General features: G+C 36.3%; 1 protein-coding gene across 2 annotated transcripts in view; it reads right to left on the minus strand.

Annotated features, from left to right (window-relative positions):
* FHIT (fragile histidine triad diadenosine triphosphatase) overlaps positions 1 to 24,919 on the minus strand; it is a 521,997-nt gene that overhangs the window by 494,512 nt on the left and 2,566 nt on the right. Inside the window, exon 2 of one of the 2 annotated variants that reach the window (XM_039695551.1) lies at positions 11,065 to 11,141. The exons of the other annotated variant lie outside the window; for it this stretch is intronic. The gene's annotated coding sequence lies outside the window, so the exon portion shown is untranslated. The remainder of the gene's footprint in view (positions 1 to 11,064; positions 11,142 to 24,919) is intronic. 2 annotated transcript variants of the gene reach the window in all.

Here is a 24,919-nt window from a genome sequence, read left to right on the forward strand (position 1 = left end):
AATAACCTCCTTCACTCTCACTACAATTTTCTTGTACAGTAGACCATCATGTAAACGCCTCTCAATATAAGAATAAGATTCAAAACTCCAAAATCTGTTAATACTAGTAAATGAAGCATACGTTTAGCTACGCAAAACATTCCTCTGCTAGAATTACCTTGTTGAAATAAGAGAAATAAGAGAAGGCATAACAAAAAAAGGGAATTTTGACATTTCATATTTTGTTGAATGCCATTGCTGCACAAGCAATCACTGTCTCTTACATATAAATTAACATCCTACCATCTGTCAAGTGTTCAGATAATCACAGGGTTTAATGCACAATATGGTTATTAGAATGTGACCTGACAAAAAGAAAAAGAACACAACCTAATTTGGACTACAAAATCTATGCTCTCACTGGCAAATGGCAGTTTGACAAGCTATTATTCTGCATTTTGGCTTCTCCAGTAAAAGCAATTTTACGCATATGTAATTCTATTAGTCATACAGTCAACTGCCTGTGGAAGATTACTTCAAACTATAAAATTTGCTTGGTCATTCAGGATTTTGAACTTATGTAAATGTTTGCACCATGAATAGAAATTTAATGATCTCTATATACACACACCTAAGAAGAAAATATGAGTCACTATGCAAAATAATCCTGTGATGCTATCATTAACTGTAACCACAGACATTCTTCAAGAAACCATGCAAAAAGTCATTAAGCCCATTAAATACTTATTTATCAACTGGCACTGGCTGTTCCAGAAGTAGAGTACACAAGACAGCCCTTTATCCAATCTGTTTCACGTGCAAATGTGTCATGAGCTTATAAGCACCATCATTATTATCATGTATTACCTACATACTCTCTTTATGGCTTATTCTTCTCCCAATGCCTTGTTCTTGCCAAGGTAAACACTACTGACAGTTGTCTCTACTAAAGACCACTAAAAAAATCTGATTACTAACACAAAACTACCAGGCAAGTCTCATGTGCCCAGGGCTCCCACATTTTTCAGTGACTCAACTGCATTGCTAATGCTCCAGTAAAATAAATTGCCAAAGGAAATACTCTGATGATAACTTCAAAGGGTAAAATACATGCTTGGGAAAGGTGAAATTATGTCTTCAGAAAAAACCAAACAAACCAGCCATTTTAACCACTTAAGAAAGTGACACAAGAAAAACAAAGCACACTCAACAACAACAGAAGTGCAACACAGTTTTAATACCTGCAGAAATGAAGTTTCTATTTTATATATTTGGTTAAGTCTAGCTACACTACTCAAGGACCTGCCTCAATAATAAGGCATCGTGATATCGCTTTCTTGCCAGGGGGCAAGAAAAATCAACTCTTGGTTTATGCAAGGCCTGTCAGTATTTCAAAGCGTACCACTACTCCACTGCTGAGAGTGCACAAAACAGGTCTCATCAGCCAAAGGTCTGCTACTCTGATTACCAGTTTCTTCCAAAAAGGATATAAGAAAAAAAAAACCAAGGAGAAACCACAAGGAAGGAACATTTAGATTACTTTGTTCAGGTTCAGTTTTACACATAGTAAAATATTTTCCCTATTAAATGCCAGAAAATGTCAGTTGTATAAGATAAACATCAAAAAATACCATTTTTCAAAGTACCTAAGCCAATTATGTGAGGCTGGTCCTTCTTTTGCAAGATCACACAATCTAATTACCACAGGTCACCAAACTCTCACTGTCTAATAATGCACGTAGTGGAGTTTATAAGACATGCTCAGCTGCATTATCCAAATCTGTAACTGCTTTGTGAAACCTGTTCCTCTGTACTGGCAAGGCTCTAAGACTAGGGGAAACTTATTAAGTTTTTTCTGGGGAAGTTACTAAGACAGACAAAAGGGAAAACAACCATGACACAATCTACTGATTCTCTCTGTAAGTGTAAGTTAGAAAAATGCACAGAAAAGCATCTTGCATTAGTTGTCCTCTACAAGTATTTACCCAGGAAATAATTACAGAGTAACCACCAAGCAGTAAATTCAGTATCTCTTACTGTTCATTGAATTCATGAGGTAAAAACGTGTCCATCTTATTCAAAGGCAAGTCTCTCCCCAAATTGGAACATAAACACGTCAGTCAGTTGGGCGTATCTTTTTTTACCCTTAAATTTAAGCACTTGGGACATTACTCCTTCATAACAATAACTGATAATTCTAAGCAACTTCAGGCTTCAACTGGAAAGCATTGCACCTCAAATCCCAGATTCTAAAAGTTAAGGAATTAGAGCTGTACTTACCCAGTTAAATTTCTTAGCACTGGACTCTTCAGGGCAGACTTACATTGAGCCAAGCACTAAAGCCAGCCTGCTCTGCTGGCTACTAGTTGGTTACTAGTTGCTGCCCGTTCACATGACTGAAAGCAGATTTACACGACCACAGCTGCTATATCACACCTGAAATCACACCTTTAATGCTGCACCTGACACTTCCAACTGAATGTTGTTGGTCAGCCTCAAATAACCACATTGATGATAAACCTATGGAAAGGTTGGTTTTAAAGATTCAGTGCATCACCTTTAATTTTTTTTTCATAAAAAAGAATATCTTCACAGGAGGTTGATCAAGCTTTTGTGGGTTTAGGTCAATTTGCAAGTTCTTTGGCCTATACTATTCACCAGGGCATTTATATTGTTATGATTCACTCATATCACCTGTCTTATATTCTCTTATGAGAATGAAATTGAATACATTAATATCAGAATAATTAAATAATATGAAATGCAATGCAAGTTTTTTCACTGAAACATTTAAAGTAATTTCTCACTAGGCCAAGGTCAGGAGAAGATGAAAATTAAAGTCCAATTAGCCAAATCAACCAAAATATAGCAGCTGACTTAAAGTAGTATAACAGCTAACTTAAAGTAGTACATTACAAGTACCAAAACAAGGGGCAATGAGAACACACTTTTGCATACTGTGTAAGGAAAATACTGTAGGTGAGGGGAAAACAAAAAAAAAATTTTAAAAATACCTTTGATAATCAAAGGAGCTTCATACTTCTCTATCTCACAGAATATTCAGCAAATTACGTTTGCTTCTCTATAATAATTTCATCCCTAACAAGATCAGAGAAAATGATTTATTCCACCCCCAGTCTTCCTACATTTGTACGTCATCCTAGGGGACACTGACTTTCTGAACACTGAATTGCTTTTGGCCATCTGATATTACATTACTGCAGTCTTCTGCAGAAGGAGCCAGAAAAGAAAAAAAAAGAGGGAAAAATAATTACATTAATGCTTGGAATCAAAGTTTATTGACTTTCCCTTGAGCTATAATACCAAAAAGCTGATTACAGAAGTTGTCAACTTATTTAATGATACCACCAACTTCTCTCTGAACTCATCAAAATATCTTCTGAAAAATTTCTCAGAAGTTTTTCAAGTAGAGGAATACATTATTAACTCTACTTCATCTCACTGAAGAGAACTGTATTTTGCCTCTGCTCCTTCCACCTCTTTGTTTCTATCAAAACACTAAAAACATTGTCATTGTAATAAAAAAAACTCCAGGATGCTCCGAATTGTTGCATTCTCAAGTAAACCAACATCTCATTTTCATATCCCAAGTACATACTACTTACTCTAAAAAAACTGGGGAAAGGCTTGACTAGAATACAGATCTAATAAAAGTGAACATCTCGTCCCCACCCATGGCAGCTTGCTCTGAGAACTCACTCTGAAAGCATGGTACTCTGCAGTATGGACACTCCAGTGGACAGAGAATCCATAAACCATTATGGGGTTTAAAATTTTCACTCACACTGTCCCCTCCCAAGAAAGAGGGCTGCCCATACCTGTATTTCTCCAATAGTTGTCTTGAAGACTGTTAATGCTTCTTCCTCCTTCAGAGAGCAGATTTGTCTTTTTCTCCTAGACCAAGAGTGTCAACAGGAACATCTTCCTTCCCACACTTTTACAAAATTACTTTATTGTACAATGTGCATAGGGAAATACTTAATTAGAAACTGATAATGAGAAAAAATGACCAGAGGTGTCTTTTTACCTTTTTCATCAGGGTCAGCAGTGCAACAGAAGGTGCCACTCTAGCAAAAAAATTGTCCTTGTATCATTTACAATACAGCTTTTTCAAAACATGCAGGGGAAAGTACAATACAACTGTTGTCAAGTTTTCTGAACACTAACAAAGCCAGGAAGTACTTAATTAGTTCAACAAAGCTGTAGCTTATCACATTCTCTTTCAATACAACTGTGAGCACGCCAATCAGAGTTTACAGCAAACCTCTTCTGAACAACCTGCAATTAGAAGCCCCATAAAATATAGTGAACAAAATATAGTTTAAAGGAAACATGGAACTTCTTTAGAAGCAAATGCTCCTTCAGCAAGATCTCCCTTAGTCAATCTGTTTCTTTAATTCACACGAAGGAGACAAATCAAGTTCATTGGTTTCATTACCTGGTGATTGAACAAAGGTATTTCTGCTCGAACGCTCCTGCCAAGACACAGTACACCTGCATGTCTGTAACAATTTAACATGGTTTAGTCACAGCAGGTAAAAGCCTTTCATGTTGCAGTGAATAGGCCCTTTGATACTCATCCACAGTCAAACGCTGCATAGGAGATCACTCTGCAACAGAAAACCGCTGTGAAAGTTTGGCTTGAACACAAGACTGTTCAAGAACACTGTTCAAACAGGATATCATGACATGACAGATCAGAAGAAACAGTTTTCAATAAAAGGCAGACAGGGCATGCTGCTTACCTTGTGTAAGGTGATTTGTTCAGTAGCATTAGAAGGGACAACATCAGACAGAGCCAACAACCCATGCAACTGAATTTGTGTCAGTGCATCCCATGACAAGAACAATCTCTTACATTTAGGCATCTGTCAGTTGTGTGAGGAGAAGTTGAGATATACCCAGGGAGCAACACTCAGTAAATAGGACCAAACTTCTGTACATTTTGGATGTGCAATCTGGTTGGCTTAAATTAGCCTTTGTCAGGTAGGAAAAAAAAAAGAAAAAAAAATTTCAGTTTCTCAGAGGGGGAAAAAATGCATTCTAATACTCTCCAATTAAACTAGAATTCTGTATTCATCACCAAATCTTTACTCTTATCATGAATCTTTAAACACATAAGAAATGGGCAAGTGCTTTTCAGGACCTTTCAGCATTGTCCAGGCTTGAAAGTCAGCAAAGATGTTCTAATTTTCATCTAATTTTCATGATAACAAGAAAAAGCAGGTTTACCTACCTGCAGGTTAACAGGTTTGCCTATTATTTTAAACTGTACTTGTGAATAATGGTAAGGATTTATGTTCCTCATGCAGAATACAGAATGCTGATACTGGAAAAAAGAATCAATTGGCCACTGCAGCTTCTGTGTTCTAACCATTAGTGCCAACACTTGAAAGACCAAAAAGACTACAACATTTCATAACAAGAACGTGGCCAAAAGTCATCCTCACTTTGTGGCACTGAACCAAAGCTTGAGTTTCTGCACAGTGAAGCCACTCCTGAGCACTCACTGCAAGCACTCAGCTCAGCTCACCTGAGACTGAGACAGACACCAGACACGGTATTCCAGGAGAGCAGCTGGAACAAATTTTCCACCTTTCTTGCTCACATAATTTCTTTGAGAAGATTGGCTGAGATTCCAATAAATTCTTTGAATAATTTGAAAATGGAGAACAATAGATTGAGATACAAAAATGTAGTGTGGAGTTAAAGATACATTTCAGTATCTTTTCTTCAGAAGTATTATCAATAAAACAATAAATACATGCCAGTTTGGGATCTGCTTTTGCTCACATGACAATTGGATAGCTTCAAACTTTAGTTTTGTGTTTACCCTGATTACACTAAATCTTCTTGGTGACTCCAGTTCTCTGCAACTGCCTTTGAGTACCTGTAAATGTGCAATTCCTTAAAACCATATTTCAGTCTTACTGCTCTCACATAGAAGTGTGGGTTCCCTTTTTAGTAGTAAAAGGTGTACAGTGAAGCCTTGGACATGTATGTTTCATTCATGGACAATTTAAAGCATATTTTTTAAAAAATCTTTCCACTTTCTTCAAGTACCTCATTAAATGCAAACCCTTCCAGTGCAATATATATGCAGTATGCTGTACAAAGACAATGCTGTCTGCAGTGTCAAGTAACACACACTTACCCAGACCAAGTTTTTTCATTACTGATATTCTTTTTTTAAAAGTTGCACCAAAAGCTTTAATTGAATGATTAAAGTTTAATCTCTTACCAATTATGATGAAGTAGAGCTCCTACAACTGTAATCAGAGCACCTTTTTTGCCATTATTGCCCAGCAGCTACAGCTTCAAGAGCCACAGTATAGAGAGAATTCTGTTGCACATTACACTTTAACCAAGAGCATCAAGCAGAACATCAAGCATAATGCATTTTTCATGTTTAAACCAGTGAACAAGCCTTTTTCCCAAGACTGAGAAGTTAGCCTTTAACAACAGCAACCCAAGGCAAAAGGATTACAAGAAACATATCAGCATTTCCAACAGGCTTTAAGGCAATCTAATTAGGTAGCCACCTGCTATGTTTTGTGAGAAAACCAGCAACCTAATAACTGGCTCGTCATCAGAAACAAAATGCTAACAGTGAAATAATACATTTTCCTCCACCATCTGCATCCTATAAAATCCTGTCAATACCTCATTGGGCTGATACACTGTCTATCAAATAGCTTAAGAAATATCTGCCCTATTTTAGGCTTAGAACTACAACAAGAGGCATTCAGGTTTAAGCACCACCTTCCAAAAGGAAAGGATTCAACACCTGTTAGATGCAGATTTCAACTTTACAATGAAGTGACATTTCACAAAACATTTATGATGAAATAAAGTAAGATTCATTGATACAAGATGTTAGTCATCCTCACTTAAAAACTGAAGAACATATTATTGCAAAATTTGTGTCTGTAGATTTGCTAAGTTGATTACAGGCAGTAGTTTACAACACCACTAAACAACTTTCAAGAAAGTGAACTTACATTACCCACAATTTCACCCTATGAATATTAATTATTTTGTTTTGAACCCTACCCACTACTACTTCCCCTTCACTTCCCTTCTCAGCCATTCATCTTACTGACAACCACAAAGCAAAACCACTGCAAATAGACAAATGTTCAATTAATGTAATGATTTAACTGTACTGTGCTACAGTATTTTTTTCCTTCTCCCAGCTTTCAAAGAACACTGTTTACAGTGTGAAAGCCTACTTTCCCCTCAAGCACTCTATTTTAGGAGTGTTTTGTTCTTGTCCAAGTTATTTAAAACTATGTACTTGTTATCAATTCAGAACATTGATACCCTTTCTAATACTGCTATAGTTACCATATAAAGCCCAAATGCAGCACTGCTTTGTTTCATCTGCTAAATGATATGCCAGTGTTTGAACAATTTATCCTTAAACCAAGAGCTTCAGAGAAACAGCTGCTTAATAGTAAAAAAACAAGTAAAATAAGTTAAAAAATAAAAACTATTTAAATACAGTATATTATTCTAATCCAATACAGAAAAAAAAATCCTTTACTGTCTCATTTCTGAGAAAATATATCAGAAACAGAAAATACAGGGTTGATATCAATTTAAAATATGAAAGACAATCCTTGATTATCAGCATCACATCCAGTCCTTACTTTATCCCCCAGGTCTTAGTAAAAGAATAAAAAGATTGTTCTCCCCTTCCCAGGAAATAGATTAGGTAGGCATGACATTTTCCCACTTCACCGTCGCATGCGGTAATAAGCTTTCCTTTTGTAGCATTTATGAATTCAAACAGGGCTGGGGTTAAGCCGGAGCAAAGCAATTTGGCACGCTTGCATCTGCTTTTATCAGGGAAAGGAAAAGCAATCCATGAGGTCTGGACTGACCTTAAAGCACAAGTATTTATTTGGAGATTCCAAGGGCTTACCAATTGTGTTTGGTAAGAGCGAACTTAAATTTGATCACGCCCAATGTCACCTTAATTCAGGCAATCACCTTTCAGTTCTTCTGCAGGGCCAATAACGTAATTGGTATTCTGGTACTACAAATATTCTCTTTAAAAAGGACACATTAACTACACACTCCCATTCTACCGTGCTTCTTTCTACAGGACATAGCAGGTTTCCAAAGTTAGGTGCTTCCAAATTCAGGTAACTTACTTTAAAAAATCAAATCTATGCTGGTCAATGCAATTATATTTTCAAAGTGTATCTATATAACCCCGTGATGCCTCTGATATACAATGGTCCCAGAAAAATATTAAAGTCAATTATCTTACAAGTAAACAAATACTAGAGAAAATTGTTTTAAAAATCTCTGACATATGACAGAACTGGTTTGGAAAAATGCATTCAGGGAATACACTTCTTCCTGTAGGAGCTCAACACTCCTGTTTTATTTCAAGGCAACATTGCTCCAGCTCTTTCATGAAATCTGAGCAACTTTCAGTGTTTCCAACTCTCATGTCCACAATAAATTAAAAGAAATGCATTAGAAACAATTAGTGGGGAAACATTTATTGCCTCTCAATGACAAAGATACTTGATCAAATTTAGATCCACTGCAATGCAAGCAGTAAAAAAATGTTAATAGATAGTGTGCTGCTTTGCAAATGGAACTTTTCCATCTTTCCACCTAATAAATAGTACTGTTATTGCCAGATTGTGATATGCCAGTGATTAAGGTTTTATTATTCTTTTTCTTTTCCTTTATTCACTCTTCTTCCATCTGGAAAATCTGAGACAGTACATAAAATTAATTCTCAATGACATGATAAGTAAGTCCCATATTTCATACATTCTAGGTACACCAGCATCCTATATTCAAATACAGAATGTGCAGATGTGGCACTTAGGGACATGGTCTAGTGGCAGTGCTTGGCAGGACTCAATTATCTTAAAGGCCTTTCCAAGCTAAATGAGTCTAAATATACATTCCACATTATAAAAATGACCAACAAGAAAGAGAACTGTTATAATTCTTAACTCCTCTGCTGATTACTTGAACTGAGCATAGAATTCCAGAAGGAAAGACCCTTCATTCCTTTCTTCTCTAAGTCCCTTCAGAGCTCCTGTTTTCTCTGTCTGGAGCCAGACTAGTATCAGCTCAAACACAAACATGCCCAGAGAATCAGGAATTCAAGCCTCATGTTCTCACAAAAAGATAAATTGATTCAGTTCACCAGGGCTGCTCAGGGCTCAAAAGCAAAGCAATCAGGCTCTCAATGAGCCACAGAGATCACCACGTGCAATTCCATTACAGCCAAGGACAAGGTTCTGCAGTCCAGACGTTTCACTGCCATTTTCTGCTCACCCAGCCCCTGTGCTTAACATCCCACTAACACATAAAGGACAGACCTAAACTGCCTCTTCAATCTGAACAAAAGCTGCACGATTCTCTTAATTTGACATCGAACCCAGATCAGTAGCCGATGCTAAGGGGCAAATCATAGCAGCTTGAGTTGAACTCAGAGCTAAAGGGGTGGGACAGCAGCTTCAGGACGGTGCTGGCTTGTAGTCACCAGTTCAGAACTAAGGTGTGGTGAGTTTCTATCTACATGACTAGAGCATCTGAGAAATGTGCCCATACGAGGGCAGAACTAGTCACCACCTCCTCTCCAGAGAATTTTCCTCCTGCCAGGATCTCTCCAAGGAAAAGCAAGTCTGACAATTAATGTAGGTAACAGCACCTGACAGCAGATGTGCCACCTAAAGACCTAAAGGACGCGGCTATTGCGAGGGATCGAACGGACATTTTCAGCCTGTTCCCAAATAAAGAACAGGAGAAATAACTGGGTGTGTGCATGTGTGAATACGAAATGGAAGCCAAATCTATCTAAATAAAAGATAATTATAAGGAGGTTATTTGGTTCAAGGTCACCTATGGCAGACAACACCACAGTTACCATGATAATTTCAGATAATTTCAGATAAAAAGAAGATTCAGATAAAAAGAAGAGAGAGTTCTGCTTCCACGTACAGACCTCCACTTTCTAGCTTCTCTTAAATGTTTTTCTTTGAAAATACTTTTATTTATTAGAAATATTTGCTTGCTCCAATCTCTTTCTTCTGATATGTTTTTTTACTGATTAACAGCTCAACTGCCTTATATATTAAAAATTCATGTACCATGTTATAAAAGGCAAACATGATCAGAAAAAATAAAGTAAACTCACACCACAGCATAGCATACATTTTCTTCTTCTGGGCTATACAAATCTGGTGTTTAACTGGTCCTTAAACAATTGATCACAGTGATTTACAATTTACAATGGCACAAAATCATATCAATTTAAATTTCACTGCATAATGTGACTGTCTTGAATTTCTACATCTTCCTTTTATGTTCAAGGCTGCTTTAATTATCCCAGTTCAACTTTCTGAATGTGACAACAGAAAAAGGTGAAGATGAAGTGAAAAAATGAAAAGTTGAAATTGCTGAAACAAATATAAGTTTATGGGATACCTGAATCTCATCAAAATAGCTTATTGATGAAAACGGATCTTTGTCAGGCTGCCTGATGTAATATCCAGTCTCTTTTTAGCAAAAAAAGCACCCTATTTCTACTTTAGCTATTAATCAAAGAACAATTATATCATGTGTTTATGAGCAAGTACAGAATGCTGAATTATTTTAAAAGACTAAAGTTATTGTGATATTATACACACAGATAACTATTATGCTCTGCTACCTAAACTTTAGGTATTTATCCACTCAATACACAGTGAAAATCCATAGTTATGCAACCTTATCTATCTTAATTTCCTGCTTTCCACAGAAATCCTTGATGCACACTACTACATAAGCAAGCCTCATGCAAATTCAGAAGAACCATTAAAAAGTCACTTTCAATTTTCTTGTTTTTCCCACCTGGCATTATTAATCAAGGGAGCAGACGCAGGACCAGTGCATTTATTTTTAAATACACTGGCATTAATCTTTGCAAACATAACTACAACAGCACAACTTAACCACTGTGAACAAAGCAGAAGTCAGCACTTATTCTCTAAGATTTGGAGACCCTCAGCATATCAACTTTCTTTACATTTTCCCTCTGTCACTCACCCCTTTTGTCTGATAGCAAAGCCAGGTGGCTAAAGAAGTTGTCCTGTCAGCTTTATCTTCAATCTCTGCATGCAGATCTGTGAATGCAACACAAAGGGTGTAAGGCAATGCTTGTCACTGCAATGTAAGAAATACACTTACCTTTAGAGTATCCTTTTTCTGTAATTTGAAACTACAAAGGGATAATAAATACATGTTTGGCCCATACATTAATAATCATGTTTATTTTGTACTGCTACTATTGTATGGAAAAAGGCTGTACAAACAGATGTTGCTTCCCTCTACTGCTTTAATGACCTGTTGTTTGGTCACTAACACTGAACTCATCCACAGTCCTGTACATGGATAGGGGAGCCAAGGCTGAAGCAATTTTGGCCAATGCCAATTTGCCACAGAAGTTAAAAAGGGACTGCCCTGCATATCAGCGAGACAATGCAGACAAAAGATCAACTTGTACAACCCCAAGTTTAATCTGGAAGATGACTAACAAACAGGTAGAACTAACTGCCAAAGGAAGTGGGCACTGAATCCCTCTCAGTCTCTTCAAACGAAGAGAAGCTTTCCAGCAGATCCACTTCAGCCGAGCACGTTACCAGCCTCCATCGAGGGAAATGAGAGAATTTGCATTCCCCAACAGGAGCTCAAAGGAAGAACTGCAGTGATCTCTTCTGATCTCTACAACTACTAGTCTCTACCTCATAACCCTAGGTACAATTTTTATCTAACTTTAGCACAAAAAGAAACATAAATTTCTGCAAAACCAAAGTTGTTTGAGACTTTCCTTCAGTTTTCCTGGAAAAATTGATGGAGAATTATTTCTTGTCTGCACCTTATCACTGCTCCCAAAAAAACTCCCACTTCTACCCTCTTCCTTATTTTAATTTCATAATTGCACCTAAATTATAACGATTCTTTAAATTATTTAGACTAGCAAGAGCTGGCTACATAAGGAGTAAAATACCCATTCCAACAAAAACAGGTCAAGTCAAGGAACAAAGCTGCATATCCTTTAGCTAGGAACTTCAGAGTTATGAAATAGCAGCACAGATTTCAGGTGCTTTTGTCTTCACCACTGCCGAAAATATTTAGAGAGATTTTAAGTGTGCCTATATACATTATATATGCATGTTTCTATCAGCATGCATTTGGGTTATTCCCTCAGAAATCCCTCACTCTTGTCCACAGAAAATCTGATTCAGGTTTTAGAGTTCTTACTGGGAAAAGAAAAACAATATATACGAAATATATTTCAGCCTTTATATGTTACAGGTTTTGTGACAGAAGCAGCAGCTTTCTGTTTAAAATGTTCCTGCTCACTTACATTTTACTTCTGAGCTTGTTTTGGATATTCTTCATCTGTGACATTGCCAATGATTTATTCTGGTCAGAAATCATAGGATTTATTTCTGTTGAGCAAACCAGTGAGTTTTCTGAATGAATGATCATCAACTTCTTTCTTTTTTTTCTTTTTTTCTTTTTTTTAAGGAGGCCAAAACTACTGGTTTTCCCAACTAACTGCACTCTGGAAAGTTCATTACACACTCATTCTGGTTCTGTGTCATGCTCCCAATGATTATATAGTGTGTACATGCTGTCTATAATGATCAGGTGAACAAAATTCAGCTGAACATCTTTATCCAATTTTTCAGACCTAGAACATTGTGTCTCATTTCATTTTCATGAGACTTATTTCAAATTTTTTCACAAGCAGGTCTTGGGCACAAACCTGATGTTTTTCTTTGTTTTTTTTCCTTCTGTGGCTCTCTAAGCCACCCCCAGAGCTCATCAGATAGAATGGCATCAGGCGTTGTTGAGCTTTACAACATTCATATTGATTGGTATCTCCCAAAGGCACATTGTCATCATTTTACCACTGATGGGGTTATGTGCAGTCACACACTTTGACATTCCCCTTAGATGTGATAAATGCAATCCTCATTTTCTCAGATCTTGTGCAATTCACCACAAATCCATCGATCACAGAACGACCCTTTCTATTCCACTGAAGCTGCGAAATCCAAAGATATAAATATCTTCCTAATTCATACATACAACATACATTCCATAGTCCTATTTTGCATTAGATTGGGCTGATTCAGCTCATAATTTCCATGATGAAAATACCAACTGGTGTATTCCTTTTGAATAATGTTGTACAGCATCATTCTGAATAAAACATTATTAACAGTTTCTCCCCAACTATAATCGATCTCATTTTTGAATAACAGAAGGCATTCCTGACATGTGTCACATGTGAATCATTTTGCTTGTGGACTGCCACAATCATTATTATTATAACAAACAGAAACCACTTGGTAGTTCGTCCTGGCTGAAGTTTTATTTGGAAATTTTACTCTAGTAAAATAATTTTTTAAACTACACATAACAGGCTAGAAAAATTTCTTCCTATGCTTAACATAGGAAAAACCACTAATCAGCATTTACTAAGCATTATGGTTTGTGCACATTTTGCCAATATTCTCAAAACAAGTTAAAATTGGTCATTGCAACAATAAAGCAGCCAAGTCAGTCACGTATGAACTTTAAAGCGCAACCAGCACAAACTCAGGGCCTGAATATTGCTCCTATCACAGAACTACAAAGAGTGTAGAGATTATAGCAAGATTTTGCCTAAGGTACAAAATTCTAGATGCACTATTTTGGGAAATGCAATAAAATCTCGATAAAGGTTTGAACTCTTCAAATGCTAAGTAAGTGCTCATGATGAAAAAAGAGATGCCTGTCACTGCCCTACCGAATTATAAAACTGTTCTTAGTTTTGGGTCTTAAATATACAATTAAAATTTTCTATCTCCCATTTCAGATAAGGAAATTGCAATTCTTCTTTGGAAATTAACTCTCCATCTAGTTCCTGGACATGTTTTTTTTAATTATTATTTTTGAACCACATCTCATTTAACTACTAAATGTGGCTTACATTTGCATCTCTGTAAATGGTTTTTTAATTCTTTCTTCTTGTAGCATTTCATATGAATGGGGTGTGAGCAGGTTGCTGACTATGCTGATAGGCGGGGAGCAGGGAGAAGTCCTCTCTCCACATTTCATTCAGATAACAGAAACCTGCAAGCTGCTCAGTGTGACAGATGAGCCCTGTGAGCTAAAGCAACTTGTTCCGCCTGTCAGGCTGCAAGAGCCTACAGCAGCAAGATACAATTGTGATGACACCACCATCGCCAAACTGGGTCAAACATACGGTCACTTTAAAACAGAATGTCACCCCTTCTTTCTACTTGAGGAATTTGATTCAGTGACACTAAAAGCTGTTAGATACCATTAGCTTTATATCCAAGTTCAAAATGAAACTGTTTCTCTGACAGTATTTGAAGGATCCTCTTTGCCATTAAAGTTCGTAGGAATCACAAACTGTCAAATAATGTCACTATTGCCCAGAGCCAGCGCGTGCTTTATGAGCACAACACTCTCTGTGTTGCACTGGGGGACAGGGGCCTTCAGAATTATAGCACCATTACGGCCTTTGTGAATTAAATGCATTAAAACCATCACAGACTTTTAAAGAAAATTATACACATATAAAATGTTTTCTTTAATTGCAGTAAGAAAAAAAAAAAAGCTTTAATTCATGCCTGCACCTATTATTTTGATTTTTAGATACCATCTCATATAAAAATTGACTTTTTCTTTTTAGTGAAATAAATGAATTATTAAATGAATGATAGTAAAAATGTAAAGATAAATGAAAAGTAATATTTAATACATTGTTCCAATTATTTCCCTCAGTCTTGGAAGATTTACTCACCTCATACTGTGATGCTGGAATACCCCATGCTACATTACAAGCATGTACTGTTCAAAGATTAAATAACTGTGGTATACAGGTCACACCACATGCTGGTTCTAGATAAGATTTGGAAAAGCAGATAATGAGATGAAGATAGTTCTGGTCATACTCTGATATTTGATGATCAAAATCTTGTATGTATTAAATGATGTGTGAACCCATCTTTTTTAACAGAATTACACTATGTATATGTTGCAGCACGGATACATTTAGTCCAAAAGTACTAGAAATGTAGAAGGAAACAGTAAAGGTCTGAGACATCCAAAAGTAATTTCCTTCTCAATATTTACCAATTTATGTTGACAGTCTGAGTCAAGCTCAAATCATGGACTCAGGCCAAGTAAAAAATTCCCAGCCTGTAAGACTCCACAGTTTAATTTAGGTATTTCAATACAGCATAATGAAGACATTTTATATATTTCAGGTTTTGATGTATCTATTTTTCTGGTTTATGTTACACACTTGCCTTTCTAGTTCAACACAAAAATTTTCAGGAAAAATTATTTCAAGAAAAACTTATCATGGAGCCATACGATTAAGATGATTCATATTTTTGTGCAGTTAAAAACTTATATAATTCTTAAAAATAATTGTTGTTTACTTGCTTTGATTTCTAAATGTCTTTGATCTCATTCATTAATATTCATTAGACTTCTGATGTTGAACTAATGAGAATCTTACACATTTATGAGAAGTTATTTAAACAATGCTATCAATTTTTTTCTGACTTATGTTTTTCATCAACACCGACAATACTTAATCCTTTGCATTCTCCAGTTTTTTCTTCAAACTTCCTGAAGACATAGTACACATTCTCTAAAAGAAAAGGGAACTCAACAAATGCATAACTAATTCAACCAATTTTCAGCATGGAACCCTAAGCAGATAGCAAGAGAAACACATGATATATGTGGACAGAATGAATAATGCTCAGAGGAGGAATCCAGCCACAACTTTTCAGCCTCAGGAGTTTCCAGGCACAAAAGCAGCGGTGCTGTCGCCAGAAGAGAAGAGCAGCCTCTGATGTTTGCCATCCCAGGTGCACACACAACTGCAGGAACAGCGAGGCACTTGTGTGCTTTGCATTTCAGAAAACATCAGCTGTGCTCACATTGAGTTTCCATTGTTTAGAGTCCATATTCACAGGAAGCTCAAAGGAAGAGTTCCAGAATGCTCCCAGAATCACCTGCATTGCACACACAGCATAAATGAGAAGCACCCAAGGGAACCTAAGCAATTCACCACAACATGGCAGCAAAGAGATTCAATACACTATATCAAAATTAATACATATATATATTCAGATAAAGCTACACCAGTTTGAGACCATCCATTAGAGAATTCTATCTAGGAAGTAACTCCTACACTGCAAGAGAAATAGCCATTATAACCTTCCTAATGGCAGTAAAATAAACATGCAAATGCAGCAAAGTACATGATTATGCACTGCCCACAATTGCACTCACAGCATACACCAAATTTCCATAGACAGAAAGCCACTGTTCTGGTCCCAGTATCAAATAATAACAAAAAAAGTTCAAAGACTAAGTATTCCTAATTCTAGGATTCCAAATTTATCTTACTTAAGGTAAGCATCTTAAGGATGCTTACTACCTAATACCTCAGAATCTACTACCAACCCCAAACTTTTGTTCAAGAGAGTTTGTTTTGTATATCAAAGTTTAAAACATCTCCACTGGTACAAATGTTTTATTACATGAAAATATATGAACATGAATGTGGTTCTATATCACAACACAGTTCTGGAAGAAAACAATAAAGTAATTTTAGAATCTCCAAGTAGCCTCCAAAGTATTTTTATAAGCCAGAATCCTGATTATGTGCAACACCAGCCCTTACATATCACTCCCAAAATTAAGTGTTGTTAATCTTCCTCTAAAAAACAGTATTTCCACCATTTCTACCTCTGTTCTTCTCTATTCCCTTGCACTCAGATCCTGATACTCAGTCTGTACCCTCAAGCTCTCCTCTCAGAGATGTGCCATCACAGCATCCATCACACTGGGCCTTTATCCCAGCTAAGCAAGTCTTCTAAAAACCAGCCATGCATCAGAATTAACATGAAATTAATAACAGAATTAACATTGACATGAAAAGTGTTAATATCGCAAAACTAGAAGGCTTTTTTTTCCCCGGCACCTGGGAAAGTGAAAAACAGGGTAACAATTAACAGAAATTTTTCCAAGTAAGTCAAGTATACACAGTGTTTGGGGTTTGGGGGTTTTTGTTATAAAATGTATTTTAAGTTCTAATTCAAATGTCCAAAAACTCCCAATTTTAATTTTTTAAAATTTTTCTTAAATTACACTGTCACAGCCTAACAGCTACAGCTCCAGTTGCAGCACTGGGAAGGCTACATCTCACAACAGCTATAAAACACTGAACTTAATTAATGGACTAGGATTCAAACAGCAAAACTGAGGAACGGCTGACACAGAAAACTTTTTCATTGAAAACACTTAGGTAAAGAGAAATGACAGTGCCTGCTACCAACAGTAATGAATCAGTGGAGGGAAGCTCACAAATTAGACTAATTAGTAAGAAGCAGGCAAGAAAAATAAGAGCCTCAAAGCAGGAGCAGCATCTTGGAAAAACCCCCACAAGCAAAGGCACCCAGTTGAGGCCCCACCATCTTCTGTGTCCTTCAAAGGAGGCACCCAGCAGTCAATGTTTGCCCTATGAAATTAGAGCCAACCAGCCTGGGCAAATACCCAACTTACTAAAGCACGTTTTTAAAGTTTTTTTTTCATAAACTGAAAAAAACCCAGTGTGTTGCTCCTAATGAACAAGCTTGATTACATCCACACAGACTGAAGCAACTGCAGGTTAAATACACACTGAACCAATCTTTGGGAAGGTAGACGAGTGCTCTGCTTACAACAACATCAATTACTTACTTCTGAAAGCACCACAACTGCCCACATGAGACAGAACTGCCCACATGAGATTTACATTCTTCTACACATAAAAAGACTCAGAACAATTTTCTCAACCTCTCATATAACTGCAAAATTTGTCCTTCTTTCCAGTAAAATGTGCATTAAAACATAGAATTTTGTTAAGTTTTAGTACTACGTTCATTCAATCAGCATGTTCTGCCTCATTCAGATTTCACCTCCTTAAGTCAGAATAGAAAATGTCAGAATGCTCTTGACAGGAAAATCTGATTTGGTCAAACAGCTCAAGACTTTTCAAGTGAATGTAAACTTTGAAAAATATACTCACTTTTTAGTGAAAATCATTATTATCGTTTTGAAAATTTCTTCATTCCTACAAGTATTAAGTTTTTTCTTTGTGTGTGTCAAACAACCCCAAATATTTCAACCATTCTAGAGACAGAACTGGAATGCAAGGGCGTTTATATAACAGCCTTTTTTAGGATGAAAATTAGGCTTTTGCAATGCAGTTCCTTTTGTATTTAATAGAAGCCCTTACTAATTGTCACTGTTTCTGTGACCAAAAACTGCAATTAGTTACACTTCACAACACACACACGAATCCTTTTGTGGTTATATTACTCAGCCTGAACATTAATAGCAGAACTCTTATAAATTCTACAGGAATTGCATCACCATGCCTATTTTATTAAACCATTTGTGGCAAGAGACAGTTAAACATTGTGTACCCTTAAAATATATTATTCTAGTTGAGAAAACAGTTCGTCTATCAGATGAATTAAAGAAGCCAAGAAACCAAACACCAAGTTAGACTTCTATTTAATTTGTACAAACAGTACTTATTTTTTAAGATCACATAAAATGTTTTTAAAAATGCATTACTAATACTGTCTTATTTTCAAATAAACTTCATAGTTACAAACAAGTTTCACAAGCAAAAATAATTCTGACAGCAGAACAAAACCAACAAAGGAAAACAATTTTCATCAGTTCAAATGAAACTAACCAGGGCTACCAGCAGTAAAAACCCAACTTATTTTAAATTCCAAAATGAATCTCCTCTGCTGACCTTTATAGAGCTCAAGATGCATACGTACACAGAATAAACAAAATAATTTGAAAGCAAATTCACTGAGTGTGCCTGACCTTTGAAACAGCACAGATAATTTTAATCTGATTTGCACAATGTTAGTCTGTCTCAGGTTCCTTGTAGTAACACAAAGATTACAAAACTACTTAAGGAAAGAAAAAGACAATATTTTACCAAAATAAAACCATCTTTAAATATTCTTTTAAATATCCCTAAGAGTCTCAGATTCAGAAACGATTCCTCTGTAATTCTACTCCCTCAATATCAGGCTCAGGTGCATAACTCAGCTCTAGACAGAAAAGTCCTTTCTGCCAGTTATGCACATTTCTGTCTCAGTTAAGATGAAGACTTGACATCAAAAGGAAAAAAAAAAGTAATTTACACAAATATTTTAAAAATCGGGTTTTGTGGGAGTGGCCTGTAGTTATCTCCTTGATCACCTAGCATGCAGTGGCTGCTTAAAGCTTCTCAGTTACATTGATCATCTTAGATTTTTCAGAGCTAAATGACTAAAAAATATCAAGATCTGCAGCATAAATAACCTGACAAGCAGTGCTGACTAGTGAAAAACCTCTAGTTACAAAGAGCAGAAGTTCTCAGAAATATACACAAATGAGCCTTAGCTGAACCACCTGGCAGCACCTTCCTTTGTGGAAGGACAGATCTTCCATCAGGAGTTAAACCTTATACTTCATAAAAGCCCCAAAGCAGGTCACTGCAAGTGGTTCTATTACTTGTGCCTGATGAAATTAAAATAATTAGCATGGGGAGCTGAAAGCCCTGTTTAGGTTCACAATGTCCTACCTCCATCAAATTAGAACTTCCATGCCAAGAGCAACAAGAGGATTCTGCCCAAGCTGGAAAAGACAGCATGAGAGTAAAATCTAACGAAACAAAGACACTTTAAAAGCTGAAGTTTGGCTTTGGTACTTTTGAGGAAAAGCAACAGTGAGCAGGACAGAGATCTTCATTAATTATTTGCCCAGTTGGGGGATGCAATATGACAACATAGCTTTGTCAAACAATGCACTTTATCTAACAGCACCAGTCCAAATTACTCCTGGCCTGGTTGCTTTTAAAGCTTCACTTCTTAGCATTTACAAAGAGATGTTCAGTTTAATAAACCACTTAGAATAGCTGGAAAGGAAACGTAAAGTAAATACTATTAACTATACGAATTTTTAAGTATTCATGGCTCACAAATGAATTTTCTATATTGGCTATTTCCTTGTAGAACCTGTACTACCCTTGTAATTCTTATGAGCAGCAAGGTGAGTCAAATGTGTTTCTAAATAATTTGGTCCCCTTACCCTCACTCAGATCACTGTGAGCAAACCTGGTGCTATTTGACATGGCCTCTGGGACAATAAGCAAGAGAACAGCATTCTGAAAACCAGCTTTGCTGAGAGCTAACACATGTTGAGGTGGGATCATGAACAGCACAGCTTTCCAGAACAGCACTCCTCCATTTGTGTGTCACTGATTCACTCTCTGCAACTGCTGCAGCCAACCCTTTCAGATATGGTAACAACCACATTTCTCTTCTGCCACACTATTCTGGTCTTCTTCTCTCTCCTTTACTCACAGAGAATTTTACAGCTTGTCTGCAACAGCTATCTGATATCCTCATCTTTTCCTATTAAGGAGTTTAATTTATTCAGCTTATCAGGAAGCTGAGAAGGGAGCTGATCACTGTGTACAGACACTTGCACAGTCTGTCAGTGTGAAGCATTCTGACCTTGCAAACAGAGTTACAGAGGCCCTGGCAACTGGAAATAAATCACACTGAGTGCAGTGGGTGGCTCCTTACAATATTGGCAAATATTATTGATAACTGCATCATCCAGTCTCAGTACACAACGGAAATTGTTACAATGTGTAATAATAACTATAAAACATTTAAGAAATAATGTAGAATGATTTTATCCTTACTAATGCTGCCTTCATATTCCTATTTGCAATATATAATGAATGCTCACACATGACCAAAAACTAACATTATACTAGAAAAATAAAGGAAAAACAGCTGACAAACGGAATAGAACTTTTAGTTTCATATTTTCCTTTCAAATTTTTAAGCAATTTTCTACATCTTTAGACAAACACCTTTAAAAAAACTTGTTTTCCTGAGAAAGTAATTTTCATTTATTTGACTACTCCTATCAAAATATCTACACTAAAATGAACTGCTTTGTCTAATCTTTAAGTACCTCAAATTGTATCCTGAGTAAGATTCTTTGCACTGTTTAGTTTCAATATCCAAGTACCTCTTTCCTGTTTCATATCGTCTCTTAGAGCTTCCAACACTAATCCTGATTACAAAGTTGCAGACAAGTAACTATTCCCACCCCACAACTACTGACTGTCCCCACAGAACAGTCATTGCTACAGTGGGACTGCCAATACTCTCTGTATTCTCCTTTTCCAATTCAGTCCTTAGTAGGACAGCTCATGATAGGGACACTTATAAAAACTTCTTATGTTTATAATATAAATATTTTGCTACAGTTTTTAATAGGCAAATAACCAGTCTTACACCAGTCTATAATGACAGCTGAACACTTTAGTTGACAATAGTTTGCAGCAACACACAAACAGGCACAGAAGTTTGACAATCAACACTTCCCCAAATAAGAACATCCCTGCAGCTTAAATCCAACTCCTATAAAGGCTTGCAGAGTAATGGAAGCTGAAGTCCTGGGTCCTAATATTGAATGTTTTAAAAACAAATATCGCCTGAAAATTTCTCTGCAATGAAAAAAATTCTGCTCTTCTAAAATAGCATTCATCACAACCATATAATTCTTAAATATTTAATAACACGACATGCACTAAAAAGAGACTGAAAGCCTGAAATCATTAGATGTCACATCACAAGAAATAAAAATGGGGACATGCATTTCTCTGCAAGTGCAATTTCAAAGTCCTTTCACAGAGGGATCTAAAGACTGTCAGCTAGGTTGCTCTGCTACTCTATATTAAACAAGTAAGTAATGAAGCTATTGGTTTTGATTCATAAAAATGCCAAAAAGACCATGGATAAAGTATACAAAGTTAATGATTTTTCCTCTTTTTTTTCTTTTTTTTTCTTTTTGAAAGGGAGGTATCAGGAAGGTAGCAAAAGGCAGACAAAGCATCAAAACAGGCAAAGTAGTGACAACAGAAAACAACAAAATCAAGCACCTTTTTATTTTAGTGACCATCTAGAAAAACATCACTGCATTAATTCTATTTAAAAGCTATTTCAAAATCCAAAGTCCCTATGAAACACTTTACTTCCTACCAGTTTAAGGAATCATTATTTTGTTTTCACTAACAGAACACTGATGTTCATTCCTAATGCCAGCTAAATGCAAATTTGAGCCTCATGTGTTACCTACTGCTTTCTAACAGGCCTTCATTATCTCTTAGTTCTCAGTTAAGACTCATGCACAAATCCAGCAAAACAGTTTAGAAGGTACTTAATTTTCAGTATTTGCATAATAACACTGAACAGGATCAATAATATGCATAATTAGTGCCACCCATCAGCACTATGCCAATTTAAAGCCTTATTCTTTAACATTTCAGAAATAACTTTGAACGCAAATTAAATGACATATATAAAGTATTCCAACAAGTCAGTATGCAATGACTTCTGCACAACAAAATACCTGCCAAGGCCAATACCTACCAGAACATCCGATTTTTACTGACTTAAGACCTTGCTAAATCTCTGCAAACATTAATGCTAAAAAACCTTTATATTCAGAAGAATTTATACAAATTATTTTGGCTCCTAATGCAGTAAGACAGAGCATTATTTTGATAAAGTAACAGGCATCACTGCAGTGCCAATACAGAAATTCTGTACTTTGGAATAGCTACAAATGTGAAGCAGAAAAATGCAGCTGTTGTTATGTGTTACAATGCAAATCTGATGAGCTACACTGGGAATATTCAGTATTGCGGTGCAAACTGATGAGAGGAGAAGCACACAGTCTGAACAAAATAAAAAAGTTTATTTAAATCTCACAATTAGGACATTTTCTTTAGTATTGTCCAAAAGATTAAAACCAGCTTCTTTTCCCAAGACCTCCTTATAATTTTTCAAGTTTGTTACTAGAATAGCCACTCCGTTTCCAAGAGGAGCAGGCCTTCAGAAGTGCTCTCTAAATTTGAAAAATTCTTCCCTGTTATTGTAACAACCTGCAGTGACCTGTGCACACACCTGCTCCCCTCTGCAGGTACCCTCATTCCTCCCACCCTGACACATCCCCCTCGGGGATTACAGATTTAGGAACCTCCACTTTGGGGCCTTTTACAGCTTGGGATTTCCCCTCACCATCCAGCACTGGTGGAGGAGAGCTCTTTCAACAATTTTCCAGTCTGTTCCATGTAGGAAATCAGTTAGCAGACTTTCATGGAATTTAAGGGAAGGGAGGAGGAACTAATGTTAATTAAGGGCTTCTGCAGAAACGCTTTCAACAGCTGAGTCACAGAGAGCACAAGTGAAATCTAATTGCACGGTCCCCAGTGGCACTGCAGGGACACTGAGGGTGCTGGGTTAGGCACAATCAGGGCCAGATCCAACCTTTCCAACAGGAATCATATTCAACTAATGCAAGTTCCATTTTTACCAGTAAAGCTTTTTAAATGCTGATTATGAAGCTGCTTTCCCCATACAACCCAATTTTATCCGTCGTTTGTGTACACATTATTATGTGGAGAGGTAACTCCTTCACTACAAAAACTTGCATGCAAAAGTGAAAGGCTTCAAATCTGACATTGACTGTTTACCATGGATACTCAGAATTATCCTGTAGCTTTAGGGACAATATTTCCCTCCCTGGTACCCAAAGGAACCCAGCAGGCATTTTATCAGCAAACAAAACAAAAAAAGATTTGGTTAGGCCTTAAAAAGGCCTTAAAAAGAAATAAATAAATAAAAGCCAAACAAGCAAAAAAAAACCCAAAATTGCAAATGCATTTGAACACTGCACTTGGAAAACATGAGTTATAAACTGCAAGGATGCACAAGGAACACATTGCACCAAACATGTCTGAGAGTTTTATTTGATAAATTACTGGTGGAGTTGAGAAAGACAAGAAGAATGAATGTAATTTATTAAGACTTTCTTTAAAGTGTCCATCTCCCCCTAGAGCTTATGGAAATAACAAAGCAACAAAACTATGTAGCCCTGTAAGAATAACTTAAATCTAAGTGATAAAATATCCATAGGAAGACAAAAAAGACACTTGAGATATTATTTTAATAAGGAGAAAACATGGATGATACTGGATCAACTGGATCAACTTAGATTGATGCACAAAATAAAACATTGCCTACACAGCACCAAAATATCTGAAAGTAATCAATTTGCATTTCATAATCATTCTCCTGCTAGGATCTGAGCTACAGAAGTCAACAACACTTTTCTTGGAGACTTAATATATCAACATTTGGCCCTCTGTAGTAAGCATGGCCAATTTGTCTGAAGCTGTTTATTTACACACTAAAGACATTCTATACACAAATCAGCTGACAAAGTTGGAAAGTGACAATATTTTTAACCTTTGCAGAAATAGGCAAAATTATAATATAAATAAATGTAATTGACATAATTGAATCTGCAGATTCTGGAGAAGAAAGAATGATTGACATGTATAAAACTGAGTAATTCAATTTTCTGCAAATTCACAAAAGGCTTCATGTGACAGATGACAAAACGAATGAGAGGATTATACATTGTAACTATAAAAAGGCAAATCCTATAAAGCATATACACAGTTGTAATATGCAAGACAAGTGGATAATCCCATGTTCAGTGTTAAGTTACATGAGTTGACCCATTGTTTCCACTAGTATCTCTATATCCTCCAATTTTCCCAACATGTAAAAGTATTAACTTGGTCACTAGCAAAGTCAATGGAAACTGCAAACACACAGTTCAAAGGCTGTCAAACTAAAATATATTACTATAACTACAGGCTTTGTGTAACATATTCTTCTCATTGCACTCTAAGATTGAGACAAAAGCCATAACA

This window comes from Passer montanus, unplaced genomic scaffold, assembly GCF_014805655.1.
Source record: "Passer montanus isolate IOZ18808 unplaced genomic scaffold, ASM1480565v1 scaffold9, whole genome shotgun sequence".
Classification (NCBI taxonomy): Eukaryota; Metazoa; Chordata; class Aves; order Passeriformes; family Passeridae; genus Passer; species Passer montanus.